The 15,097-nt window shown below is 37.3% G+C and overlaps 1 protein-coding gene across 12 annotated transcripts in view; it reads left to right on the top strand.

Moving 5' to 3' along the window:
* Positions 1-15,097, top strand: part of ATRX (ATRX chromatin remodeler) — a 333,614-nt gene that overhangs the window by 86,425 nt on the left and 232,092 nt on the right. The window lies entirely within an intron of this gene.

The following is a 15,097-nucleotide window of genomic DNA, read 5'->3' as shown; positions in this document are numbered from 1 at the left end:
ACATATATATTTATATATATTCAGATAATTATAGATTCACATGCAGTTATAACAACTAATACAGAGGTCTTATATATACTTTGTCCATTTTCATCAAAATGATAACATTTTATAAAACTATAATATATTACTGTAATCAAGTTATTGGTATCTATCTACCAGTCAGACTCAGATTTTCTACGTTTTCCTTGTACTTGTGTGGGTTTACTAAGTTTTATACAATTTTATTACTTGAGTTGATTCACATACCCACCTTCACAGTCACATATCCACCCTCACAGATTACTCATCTTGCCCTTTCATAATCATACTCACCTCCTTAGCCTGACTCCTACCCAGGCCTAAATCCTGGCAATCACTAATCTGTCCTCCATTTCTAAAGTTTTATCATTTCAAACATGTTACATAAATGGAATAATATGAATGTACATATTAGGATTTGGTTTTTTCACTTCACGTAATTCTGTAGAGATTCATCTTGAGTTGCAGCATGTACCAGTAGTTATTTCCTTTTTATTGCAGTGTAGTAGTGTTCCACAGTATGGATATAGCACAGTTTCTTTAAAGGACGTCTGGGCTGATAACATATTTGAGCTATTACAAATACAACTGCTTGTGAACATTTGCGTGAACATTTTCATTTCTCTAGGATAAATGCCTGGAAGTGCTGTTGGTGGGTCATACGATGGTAGCTTGTTTAAGATACTTGTAAACTGTAAAGTGAGTTTTAGAGAGGACACATTACTTTTATATTCTCAAAGCAATGTATGAGAGATGCAGTTTCTCTGCATCTACACCAGCATTTGGTATTACCACTATTTCCTTTTTAATTTAATATATTCTGATAGTGCTATCTTGTGGTTTTAATTGGCATTTCCCTAATGACTAATAACACTTTTAACACTGTTATTGAGATATGATTTATATAGCATGAAATTTACCCATTCACAGTATACAATTAAGTAGTTTTTGTATTTCACAGATATGTGTAACCATCACCATAGTTAATGGTATAACATTTTTATCACCTCAAAAGAACCCCCCCCCCCCCCGGCCCAAGCACCCTTGCTAATCTACTTTCTTGACTTTATGGATTTCCCTGTTTTGGACTTTTCTTATGAGTGGAATTGTGTAATACGTGATCCTCTGTGACTGGCTTCTTTCACTTAGTGTAATGTGCTCAAAGTTTATCTATGTTGTAGCATGTTTTAATACTTCATTTCTTTTATGGCCAAATAACATTCTCTCATATGACATTTGTTTAATCTGTTCATGGATATTTGTCTTGTTTCCCCTTTTGGCTATTATGAATAATCCTACTATAAACATTTGTGAACAAGTTTGTGTATGGCAGTATATTTTCATTTTTCTTGAGTATATACTTAGGAGTAGAATTGCTGGGTTATATGGTACTTATGTTAAGTCTTGAGGAAATGCCAAAGTGTTTTCCAAAGTTGCTGCAACTTTTTATATTCCCACTAGCAATGTATGAGGGTTCTGATTTCTCTGTATCCATGCCAACAATTATTATCCGACTTTTGATTTTAGCCTTCCTAGTGCATCTGAAGTAGTGTCTCATTTTGGATTTGGTTTTGATTTACCTCATGGCTAATGATATTGAGCATCTTGTCATGTGCTTGTTGGTAATTTGGTAATCCTTTGCCCAAATTTTATGTGGGTATTTGTTTTTATTATTGATTTTTAGAATCCTTTATATACTCTAAACTTTTTATTATGATTAAATTTACCATTTTAATCAATTTTGAGTATACAGTTCTCTAGCATTAAGTACATTCTTAACATTGTGCAAACATCACCGCCTCCTATCTCTAGAAATTTTTAAAAATAATTTTAAAAGATTTTAATTGCAATATAGTTAACCTACAGCATTATGTTACTTTCAGGTATACAATATAGTGATTCAACGTTTTTGTACATTGAATAATGTGATAAGTGTACTCTTTATTTTCCCTTTTGAATTTAATTTTTTTTATTGGAGTTCAATTTGCCAACATATAGCATAACACCCAGTGCTCATCACGCCAAGTGCCCCCCTCAGTGCCCATCACCCAGTAATCCCATCCCACTGCCTACCTCCCTTTCCATTACCCCTTGTTCATTTCCCAGAGTTAGGTGTCTCTCATGTTTTATCACCCTCACTGATCTTTTCACTCATTTTCTCTCCTTTCCCTTTATTCCCTTTCACTATTTTTTATATTCCCCAAATGAATGAGACCATATAATGTTTGTCCTTCTCCAATTGACTTATTTCACTCAGCGTAATACCTTGGTGGTCCATCCACATCGAAGCAAATGGTGGGTATTTGTCGTTTCTAATGGCTGAGTAATATTCCATTGTATTCATAGAACACATCTTCTTCTTTTTTTTTTAAATTTATTTTTTATTGGTGTTCAATTTACTAACATACAGAATAACCCCCAGTGCCCGTCACCCATTCACTCCCACTCCCCGCCCTCCTCCCCTTCTACCACCCCTAGTTCGTTTCCCAGAGTTAGCTGTCTTTACGTTCTGTCTCCCTTTCTGATATTTCCCACACATTTCTTCTCCCTTCCCTTATATTCCCTTTCACTATTATTTATATTCCCCACATGAATGAGAACATATAATGTTTGTCCTTCTCCGACTGACTTATTTCACTCAGCATACTAAGCTCCAGTTCCATCCACGTCGAAGCAAATGGTGGGTATTTGTCATTTCTAATGGCTGAGTAATATTCCATTGTATACATAAACCACATCTTCTTTATCCACTCATCTTTTGATGGACCCCGGGGCTCCTTCCACAGTTTGGCTATTGTGGCCATTGCTGCTATAAACATCGGGGTGCAGGTGTCTCGGCGTTTCATTGCATCTGAATCTTTGGGGTAAATCCCCAAGAATGCAATTGCTGGGTCGTAGGGCAGGTCTATTTTTAACTCTTTGAGGAACCTCCACACAGTCTTCCAGAGTGGCTAAACCAGTTCATATTCCCACCAACAGTGCAAGAGGCTTCCCCTTTCTCCATATCCTCTCCAACATTTGTTGTTTCCTGTCTTGTTAATTTTCACCATTCTCATTCTCTGGTGTGAGGTGGTATCTCATTGGGGTCTTGATTTGTATTTCCCTGATGGCCAGTGATGTGGAACATCTTCTCCTGTGCTTGTTGGCCATGTCTATGTCTTCCTCTGTGAGATTTCTGTTCATGTCTTTTGCCCATTTCATGATTGGATTGTTTCTTTGCTGTGGAGTTTAATAAGTTTTTTATAGATCTTGGATATGAAGCTTTTATCTGATAGGTCATTTGCAAGTTTCTTCTCCCACTCTGTAGGTTGTCTTTTAGTTTTGTTGAGTGTTTCTTTTGCTGTGCAGAAGCTTCTTATCTTGATGAAGTCACAATAATTCATTTTTGCTTTTGTTTCTCTTGCCTTCATGGATGTACCTTACAAGAAGTTGCTGTGGCCAAGTTCAAAAAGGGTGTTGCCTGTGTTCTCCTCTAGGATTTTGATGGAATCTTGTCTCACAGTTAGATCTTTCATCCATTTTGAGTTTATCTTTGTGTATGGTGTAAGAGAATGGTCAAGTTTCATTCTTCTGCATGTAGATGTCCAATTATCCGAGCACCATTTATTGAAGAGACTGTCTTTCTTTCAGTGGATAGTTTTTCCTGATTTGATGAATATTAATTGACCATAAAGTTGAGGGTCCACTTCTGGGTTCTCTATTCTGTTCCATTGATCTATGTGTATGTTTTTGTGCCAGTACCACACTGTCTTGATGACCACAGCTTTGTAGTACAACCTGAATCTGGCATTGTGATGCCCCCAGATACGGTTTTCTTTTTTAAAATTCCCCTGGCTATTCGGGGTCTTTTCTGATTCCACACAAATCTTAAAATAATTTGTTCTAACTCTCTGAAGAAAGCCCATGGTATTTTGATAGGGATTGCATTAAACGTGTAAATTGCCTTGGGTAGCATTGACATTTTCACAATATTAATTCTGCCAATCCATGAGCATGGAATATTTTTCCATCTCTTTGTGTCTTCCTCAATTTCTTTCAGAGATGTTCTGTAGTTTTTAGGGTATAGATGCTTTACTTCCTTGGTTAGGTTTATTCCTAGGTATCGTATGCTTTTGGTTCAATTGTAAATGGGACTGACTCCTTCATTTCTCTTTCTTCAGTCTCATTGTTAGTGTATGGAAATGCCACTGATTTTTGGGCATTGATTTTGTATCCTGCCACACTGTTGAATTGCTGTGTGAGTTCTAGTAATCTTGGGGTTGATTCTTTGGGGTTTTCTTTTTATTTTTCTTAAAGATTGATTGATTGATTGATTGATTGATTTATTTATTTATTTATTTATTTATTTATTTATTTATGAGAGACAGAGAGAGAGAGAGAGAGAGAGAGAGGGGCAGGCAGAGACACAAGAGGAGGTAGAAGCAGGCTCCACGGGAGCCCGACGTGGGACTCGATCCCAGGACTCCAGCATCACTCCCTAGGACAAAGGCAGGCGCTAAACCGCTGAGCCACCCACAGATCCCCTCTTGGCGGTTTTCTATGTACAGTGTCATGTCATCTGGGAAGAGGGAGAGTTTGTTGTCATCTTTGCGAATTTAAATGCCTTATTTCTTTTTGTTGCCTGATTGATGATGCTAGGACTCTAGTACTATGTTGAATAGCACTGGTGAGAGAGGACATCCCTGTCGTGTTCCTGATCTTAGGGGAAGGGCTCCCAGTGTTTCCCCATTGAGATATTTGTTGTGGGCTTTTTGTGATGTCTTTTAACATGCTGAGGAATGTTCCCTCTATCCCTACACTCTGAAGAGTTTTGACCAGGAATAGACGCTGTATTTTGTCAAATGCTTTCTTCGCATGTATTGAGAGGATCATATGGTTCTTGTTTTCTCTTGCTGATACGATCAATCACATTGCTTTCTTTACGAGTGTTGAACCAGCTTTGCATACCGGGAATAAATCCCACTTGGTCATGGTGAATAATCTTGTTAATGTATTGTTGAATCCTGTTGGCTAGTATCTTGTTGAGAATTTTTGCATGTGTGTTCCTCAGGGATATTGGTCTATCATTCTCCATTTTGTTGGGGTCTTTGTCTGGTTTTCGAATTAAGGTGATGCTGGCCTCGTTGAACGAGTTGGAAGTATTCCGTCTCTTTCTTTCTTTCCAAACAGCTTTAGTAGAATAGGTATGGTTTCTTCTTTAAACGTTTGATAGAATTCCCCTGGGAAGCCATCTGGCCCTGGTCTCTTGTGTCTTGGGAGGTTTTTGATGACTGCTTCCATTTCCTCCCTGGTTATTGGCCTGTTCAGGTTTTCTATTTCTTCCTGTTCCAGTTTTGGTAGTTTGTGGTTTTTCAGAAATGCATTCATTTCTTCTAGATTGCCTAATTTATTGGCGTATAGCCACTCATAATAAGTTTTTAAAATCGTTTGTGTTTCCTTGGTATTGGTGGTGACCTCTCCTTTCTCATTCACGATTTTATTAATTTGAGTCTTTTCTCTTTTCTTTTTAATACGGCTGGCTAATGTTTGATCTCTCTTATTAATTCTTTCAAAGAACCAACTCCTGGTTTTGTTGATATGTTCCACAGTTCTTCTGGTCTCTATTTCATTGAGTTCTGCTCAAATCTTTATTAATTCTCTTCTTCTGCTAGGTGTAGGATCTTTTTTTTAAAAAATTATTTATTCATAGAGACACAGGCAGAGGGAGAAGCAGGCTGCACGCAGGGAGTGTGACGCAGGACTAGATCCTGGGTCTCCAGGATCACACCCCATGCTGCAGGTGGCGCTAAACCACTGCACCACCCAGGCTGCCCTAGGTGTAGGATCTTTTTGCTGGTTTTTCTCCAGCTCCTTTAGGTGCAAGATTAGCTTTTGTATTTTAGTTCTTTCCAGTTTTTAGATGGATGCTTTTATTGCAATGTATTTTCCCCTCCGGACTGCTTTTGCTGTATCCCAAGGATTTTGAACAGTTGTATCTTCATTCTCATTAGTTTCCATGTATCTTTTTAATTCTTCTCTAATTTCCTGGTTGACCCATCTTTTAGCAAGATGGTCCTCAACTTCCACGTGTTTGATATCCTTCCTAACTTTTTCTTGTGGTTTAGTTCTTGTTCTGCACAGAGCCTCCGCCTGAGCCTCTGCCGGAGCTGCTCCTGGGGTCCCGCCAGTCGTGTGCTCCAGCCTTTATGGAGCTCGGCTGGTGCGTGGCTCAGTCTCCCGCCAGGCGCAGTTCCTCTCTTAGTGACCCTGGGAGCCTGTGGGCATCAGTGCCCCTCCTGGGATCCTGCCCGAGTTCCCTGGGAGCGAGTTTCCATCTGGGAAGATTTGTAAAGTGTCTGCTTCTCCAGGACTGGGCTTTACTGTCCTGGGTGCATTTGCCGCCCGGCCTTAGCCGGCTCTTCGCGGGGCCCCTCCCCCTTGGATGCTATTTTATTTCTTTATTTTTTTCTGTCTTCCTACCTTCATAGAAGCCTGAACTCGTCTCACTGTAGCATTCCAGCTGTTTTTTCTTTCAGGCCGAATTTGTAGGGTTTCAGGATGATTTGAAAGTTATCTAGGTAAGTTGATGGGGACAGGTGACTTGGGGACCCTATTCTTCCACCATCTTGCCCTGCCTGATCTCTCTAGAACTTTTTATCTTCAAATGAAACTCTGTACTCATTAAGCACTAACTTCAATCCTCTTTTCCTCAGCCCCTGGCAACTGTCATTCTACATTATGTCTGTATAATCTTGACCAGTTCAGAATACTCCTATAAGTCGGAGGTGTAAAATAGTTTTGTCCTTTTGTGTCTGGCTTATTTTACCTAGCATAATGCCTTCAAGGTTCATCAGTTTTGTGGCATGTATCAAAATGTCCTTCCTTTTTAAGGCTGAATAGTGTTCCATTGTATGTATATAGCATATTTAGTTTGTTATTCATCTGTCACTGGTAACTTGGGTCAGATATATGATTTGGAAATATTTTCTTCCATTTTAGTGGTTGTCTTTCATCTTCTTCATGGTGTCCTTTGAGGCACAAAAGTTTTAATTTTGATAAAGTAATCTGATTTTATTGTTTATTTGTGGTGTCATATTTCAGAATTCATTACTAAATGTGAAGTCACAACAATTTACCCTTTATTTTCTTCTTTTTTTTTTAAAGATTTATTTATTTATTCATGAAAGACACACACACACACACACACACACAGAGAGAGAGGCAGACACACAAGCAGAGGGAGAAACAGGCTTCCTGCAGGGAGCCCGATGTGGGACTCATCCTGCATCCCAGGATTATGCCCTGAGCTGAAGACAGATGCTCAACCCCTGAGCAACCCAGGCGTCCCTCTTTATTTTCTCCTAAGAGTTTTATAGTTTTAACTCTTTAGGTCTTTTATGCATTTGGAGTTAACTTTTATATGTGGTGTGAGGCAGGGCTCCAAGTTCACTTTTTGCATATGGATACACAATTATATTAGCATCACTTGTTGAAAAGACTATTTCCCCACTGAATATTCTTGGCATGTTTATTGAAAATCAGTTGGGATGGGATCCCTGGGTGGCGCAGCGGTTTGGCGCCTGCCTTTGGCCCAGGGCGCGATCCTGGAGACCCGGGATCGAATCCCACGTCGGGCTCCCGGTGCATGGAGCCTGCTTCTCCCTCTGCCTGTGTCTCTGCGCCTCTCTCTCTCTCTCTCTCTGTGACTATCATAAATAAATAAAAATTAAAAAAAAAAAAAAAAAAAGAAAATCAGTTGGGAGAAAAAAAAAGAAAACCAGTCAGTTGTAGACAATGTGATTTTATTTCTACACTTTCAATTTTCTTGACTGATCTGTATGTCTATCCTTTGCCAGTAACACACTGTATTATTTACATTTGTAGTAATAATTACAGTTGTTTTATAGTGAGTTTTGATATCATGAAGTGTGAATCTTCCTATTTTGTTTTTTGTTTTGAAGGCTGCTCTGGCTATTCCCGTTTCATTCTTTACAAATATTATAATGAGCTTGTCAATTTCTAGAAAGAAGTTAGCTGTGATTCTCAAAGGAAATTGCATTGTATTGGTAGATGAGTTTGGGGAGTATTGCCATCTTAATGTTATGTTGGATTGTTTTCTTTATTTTCAGGTCATTCTTTACAAGTAAGTAGAAATACAATTGATTTTTTTTATATTCTTGTGTTTTTCAATCTTTCTGTACTCTTTTACTAGTTCTAATAGTTATTTAGTGGGTTCCATAGATTTTCTATATATATTAGATAATTTCATCCCTAAAGAGAGATAGTTTTACTTCATTCTTTTCATTCTTGATACCTTTGATTTCTTTCTCTTGACTACTTAGTCTGGCTAGAATTTCCATTACAATATTGAACAGAAGTGGCAAGAGTGGGAAAAAAAAAAGTGGCAAGAGTGGATTTCCTTTCTTGTTTCTGATCTTGGGGAGGAAAGCATTCACTCTTTCGCCGTTTTGTATGATGTTAACCTGTCAGTATTTTGTAGTTAGTTGAGGATGTTCCCTTTTTTCCCCAAGTTTTTTTAAAATTAAAAACAATTTTTTATTGAAGTTTGATTTGCCAACATATAGTATAACACTCAGTGCCCATCCCATCAAGTGCCCTCCTCAGTGCTTGTCACCTAGTTACCCCATCCCCATGTCTGCCTCCCCTTCCACTACCCTTTGTTCGTTTCCCAGAGTTTGGAGTCTTTCATCTTTTGTCACTCTAATTTTTCCCACTCATTTCCCCTCCTTTCCCTTATAATTCCTTTCACTATTTCTTATATTCTCTGCATGAGTTAAACCATATAATGATTGTCCTTGTCCATTTGACTGTCTTCACTCAGCATAATACCCTCCAGTTCCATCCATGTCAAAGCACATGGTGGGTATTTGTCGTTTCTAATGGCTGAGGAATATTCCATTGTGTGTGTGTGTGTATGTGTGTGTGTGTGTATGTATGTGTGTGTGTGTGTGTGTGTGTGTGTGTGTGTGTGTATATATATATATATATCACATCTTCTTTATCCATTCATCTGTCAAGGACATTGTGGCTATTTCTACAGTTTGGCTATTGTGAACATTGCTGCTATGAACATTGGGGTGCAGGTGTCACAACGTTTCACTACATCTGTCTATTTTTGGGGTAAATCCACAGTAGTGAAATTGCTGGGTTGTAGAATAGCTCTATTTTTACCTTTTTGGGGAACCTCTACACAGTTTTCCACAGTGGCTGCACCAGTCTGCGTTCCCATCAATAGTGCAATAGAGTTCCCCTTTCTCCACATCCTCTCAAACATTTGTTTTTTCCTGGTCTTGTTAATTTTCACCATTCTCACTGGTGTGAGGTGGTATCTCATTGTGGTTTTGATTAGTATTTCCCTGACGGCAAGAGATGTGGAGCATTTTCTCGTCTGCTTGTTGGCCACTTGTATGTCTTCTTTAGTGAAATTCCTGTTCATGTCTTCTGCCCATTTCATGATTGGATTTTTGGTTTCTTGGGTATTGAGTTTGATATGTTCTTTATAGATCTTGAATACTTGCCCCTTATTTGATATATCATTTGCAAATATTTTCTCCCATTCTCTAGGTTGTCTTTTAGTTTTGTTGACTGTTTCTTTTGCTGTGTAGAAGCTTTTTATTTTAAGTCCCAATAGTTCATTTCTGCTTTATTTCCTTTGCTTTCATAGATGTATCTTGCAAGAAGTTACTGTGTCCAAGTTCAAAAAGGGTGTTTTCTGTGTTCTCCTCTAGGTTTTTGAGAGATTCTTATCTCACATTTAGATCTTTCATCCATTTTTGAGTTTATATTTGTGTATGGTGTAAGAGAATGTCCAGTTTTATTCTTCTCCGTATGGCTGTCCAATATTCCCAGTACCATTTATTGAAGAGACTGTCCTTTTTTCCAGTGGATATTCTTTCCTGCATTGTCGAATATTAGTTGACAATAGAATTGAGAGCTCATTTCTGGGTTCTCTATTCTGTTCCATTGATCTATGTGTCTGTTTTTGTGCCAGTACCACACTGTATTGATGATCACAGGTTTGTAGTACAGCTTGAAATCTGGCATTGTGATGCCCCCGGCTCTGGTTTTCTTTTTCAGTATTCCCCTGGCTATTCAGGGTCTTTTCTGATTCCATACAAATCTTAAGATGATTTGTTCCAACTCTGTGAAGAAAGTCCACGATACTTTGATAGGGATTGCATGGAAAGTGTAAATTGCCCTTCGATAACGTAGATATTTTCACAGTATTAATTCTTCCAATGCATGAGCATGGAATGGTTTTCCATCTCTTTGTGTTTTTCTCAAATTCTTTCTGGAGTGTTCTGTAGTTCTTAAGGTATAGGTCCTTTACCTCTGGTTAGGTTTATTCCTAGGTACCTTATGGTTTTGGGTGCAATTGATTATTATTATTATTTAATTTCTTCTTCAGTCTCATTGTTAGGGTATAGAATCGCCACTGATTTCTGGGCATTGATTTTTGTATCCTGCCACACTGTCGAATTGCTGTTTGAATTCTAGCAATCTTGGGGTGGAGTCTTTTTGGTTTTCTATGTACGGTATCCTGTCATCTGTGAAGAAGGAGAGTTTGACTTCTTCTTTGTCCGTTTGAATGCCTCTTGTTTTTTTTGTTCTTTTGCTGAGGCTAGGACTTCCAGAACTATGTTGAGAGGGGACATCCCTTTCGTGTTCCTCATCTTAGAGGAAAGGCTCTCAGTTTTTACTTATTGAGAATGATATTTATTGTCGGCTTTTCACAGATGGCTTTTAAGATAGTGGGGGAAAGTTCCCTCTGTCCCTACACTCTGAAGAGTTTTGATCAGGAATGGATGCTGTCTTTTGTCAAATGCTTCCTCTGCATCTATTAAGAGGATCATTTGATTCTTGTTTTGTCTCCTGTTGATGTGATCTATCACGTTGATTCTTTAAACGAGTGTTGAACCATCCTTTTATCCGGAGGATAAAGCCCACTTGGTCATGATGAATAATCCTCTTTATGTAGTGTTGGATCTTATTGGCTGGTATCTTGTTGAGAATTTTTGCATCTGTGTTCATCAGGGATATTGTTCTGTAATTCTCCTTTTTGGTGGGATCTTTGTCTGGTTTTGGAATCAAGGTGATGTTGGCCTCATAAAACGATTTGGGAAGTATTCTGTCCCTTTCTGTCCTTCAGAATAGCTTTACTATAATAGCTATTATTTCTTCTTAAACGTTGGATAGAATTCCCCTGAGAAGCCATGTGACCCTGGTCTTTTGTGTCTTGGGAGGTTTTTGATGACTGCTTTAATTTCCTCGCTGGTTATTTTCTTGTTCAGGTTTTCTCTTTCTTCCTGTTCCAGTTTTGGTAATTTGTGCTTTTCCAGAAGTGCATCCATTTCTTCTAGATTGCCTAATTTGTTGGCATATAGCTGCTCATAGTACGTTTTTAAAATCGTTTGCATTTCCTTGGTATTGTTTGTCATCTCTCTTGTTTCATTTGTGATTTTATTAATCTGTGTCTTTTTTCTTTTTAATAAGGCTAAGGATTTATCTTATTAATTCTTTCAAAGAACCAACTCCTGGTTTTTTTAATCTGTTCCACAGTTCTTCTGGTCTCTATTTCATTGAGTTCTGCTAGAATCTTTATTAATTCTCTTCTTCTGCTGGGTGTAGGATCTATTTGCTGTTTTTTCTCCAGCTCCTTTAGGTGCAATGTTAGCTTTTGTATTTGAGTTCTTTCCATTTTTTGGATAGATGCTTGTATTGCGATGTATTTCCCCCTCAGGACTGCTTTTGCTGTATCCCAAGATTTTGAATGGTTGTATCTTCATTCTCATTCGTTTCCACGAAACTTTTTAATTCTTTTCTAATTTCCTGGTGACCCTTTCATCTTTTAGCAGGATGGTCCTTAACCTCCACGTGTTTGAAATCCTTCCAAACTTCTTCTTGTGATTTCGTTCTAGTTTCAAAGCATTATGATCTGAAAATATGCAGGGGACGATCCCAAACTTTTGGCATCGGTTAAGACCTGATTTGTGACCCAGTATGTGGTCTATTCTGGAGAATGTTCCATGTGCACTTGAGAAGAATGTGTATTCAGTTGAGTTTGGATGTAAAGTTCTGTAAATATCTGTGAAATCCATCTGGTCCAGTGTATCATTTAAAGCTCTTTTTTCTTTGGAGATGTTGTGCTTAGAAGTTCTGTGATTTGTAAAAAGCGCCATGTTGAAGTCTCCTACTATTTGTGTATTATTATCTAAGTATGTCTTTACTTTGTTTATTAATTGATATACTTGGCAACTCCCACATTAGGGGTATAAATCTTCATGATTGTTTGATCTTCTTGTTGGATATTCCCTTTAAGTATGATATAGTGTCTTTCTTCATCTCTTTCTACAGTCTTTCGTATAAACTTTAGTTTTTCTGATTTGAAGATTGCTACCCCAGCTCACTTTTGAGTACCAATTTGAATGGTAAATGGTTCTCTGCCCTTTTATATTCAGGCTAGGTGTCCCTGGGTCTAAAATGAGTGTCTTGTAGATAGCAAATAGATGGATTTTCCTTTTTTTATCCATTCTGATACCCTGCGTCTTTTCATGGGATCATATTTCCATTTACATTCAGATTAACTATTGAAATATATGAATTTAGTGTCATCATAATACGTATTTGGTCCCTGTTTTTTGGATTTATTTCTTTGCACTTACTCTTTCTTTTACAGGTTCCCTCTTAATCTTTATTGCAGAGCCAGTTTATTGGTCACATATTCTTTCAGTTTCTGCCTATCTTGGAATCTCTTTTTTTTCTTGGAATCTCTTTATTTCTCCTTCTATTGTGAATGACAGCCTTGCTGCCTAAAGTATTCTTGGCTTCATGTTCTTCTCATTTATTACCCTGAATACATCATGCCAGCCCTCTCTGGCCTGCCAGTCTGTGTGTAGAGGTCTTCTGTTAATCTGATATTTCTTCCCATATATGTTACGAATATCTTTTCTCTTGCTGCTTTCAGGATTGTCTGTTTATCTTTGGAATTTGCACGTTTCACTATCAAATGTCAAGTTGTCATTCTCCTTTTTTATTTATTTTATTTTATTTTATTTTATTTTAAAGATTTATTTATTCATTCAGAGAGAGCGAAGACAGAGGCAGAGACACAGGTGGAGGGAGAAGCAGGCTCCATGCAGGAAGCCTGATTCGGGACTCGATCCCGGGTCTCCAGGATTATACCCCAGGCTGCAGGCGGCGCTAAACCACTGCGCCCCCAGGGCTGCCCCATTCTCCTTTTTTAAAATATATTCGTAAATATTTTATTCTTTTTGATGCTAGTGTATATTGAATTGTTTTTTTTAATTTCATTTTTATGTGGTTATTTGTAAGTACATAAAAATAGAATAGATTTAATAAAAATCTTTAGGGTGAACGGTTTTTATTGATTTTTTTGGGGTGTCCTCTCTGTTTGATTTGAAAGATAGTCCCTTTTGTTAAGGGTCTTTTAAAATATACTTGTTTTTTAAAAACCGGTTTAGGTTCTCAGAAAAGTTGAATGAAAAATAGAAGGATTTCCTATATCTTCCTCCCCACACATGCATAGCATCTCCCACCTTCGATAGGTTGCACCACAGCTGTATATTTGTTACCAATGATGACTGTACACTGAGAAGTCATTATCACACAGAACCCACATTTTGCCTTAGATTTCACTCTTGGTGTCATACATTCTAAGGATTTTTGACACATGTATCATGATATGGATCTTCCGTTATTTTATCATAAAGTTTCACTGCAGTAAAAATTCTATGTATCCATTCTTTTTTACCCCTTAGTTCCTGGCAACCACTGATGCTTTTAGTGTTCATGTAGTTTTGCCGTTTCCAAAATAATGTTATAATAGGTTTCCTTTCTCAGATTGGGTTCTTGGTAATATGTATTCAAGGTTCCTCAATCTCTCTTTATTGCTTCATAGCTTATGTTTTTTTAGTATTGAATAATACTACATTGTCTGGATGTACCAGGGTTACTTTATCCCATTCACCTTCTGAAGAAACGGTGGTTATTTCCATATTTTGGCAGTTATGAATAAGGGTACTTACGAAAACATTTATATAAATAAAAAAGGTGTTTATGTAAAATTAAAGTGTTCAGAAGCATCTGTGTACAGGCTTTTCAATGGATTTAGTTTTCATCTTATTTGTGTAAATATCAAAGAATGTGATTGCTGGATCATATGGTAAGAGAATGGTTAATTTTGTAAGAACCTGCTGAAATGTCTTTCAAAGTGGTTGTACCATTTTCCATTTTCAAAAACAGTTGAGTGAGAGTTCTATTGGTCCACATCCTCACCAACATTTGGTATTGTCATTGTTCTGCATTTGTCCATTGATTGTGTAGTGTTACCTGATTGTTTTAACTTCCAGTTCCATCATGACATGCATCTTCTCATATGTTAACTGTGTATTTCTGGTAAGATGTTTTCAGGTATTTTGCCCATTTCTAATCATGTTGTTTATTATTATTGAGTTCTTTGTATCTTTTAGATAGTAGTCCTTTATCAGATATGTCTTTTGTATTTATTTTCTCCCAGTCGGGGATAAAGACTTGTCTTTTATTCTGTTGAAGTTTGCTAGTACTTTGTTGAGGATTTCTCTGTCCATATTTGTGATTGAGTTCTTTAGATTTCTCTGTTTGTGGTTCCTTTACTGGTTTTGGTATGATATTGGTCTCAAAAATGTTAATTGGTGAATATCTCTCCTTTTTATAATAGAAGAGTTTGTGAAGAATTCTTTCTTTTGAATTTTGGTACATTTCAGTGGTGAAGCCATCTGGTCTTTTACTTTTCTTTGTGGGTATTTTTTTGATTACCAATTCAGTCTCTTCAGTTATACGTCTATTCTCACTGTGTACTTATTCTTTAGTCAGTTTTGTTAGAGTTTATTAATTTGTCTGTATTTTGTTATCTAATATTTTAGCATATAATTTTTCATGATATTCGTTTATAATCCATTTTTTTCTTTAGCTAATAAAGTCCCCTTTTTAATTTCTGATTCTAATAATTTGAATTTCGCTCTTTATTTTCTTGTCAGTCTAGCTTAAGGTTTGTCAATTTAATTCATCTTTTTAAAGA

The sequence above is a fragment of the Canis lupus genome, chromosome X, assembly GCF_003254725.2.
Source record: "Canis lupus dingo isolate Sandy chromosome X, ASM325472v2, whole genome shotgun sequence".
Taxonomy (NCBI): domain Eukaryota; kingdom Metazoa; phylum Chordata; class Mammalia; order Carnivora; family Canidae; genus Canis; species Canis lupus.
This window is presented reverse-complemented; position numbering and strand designations above follow the sequence as displayed.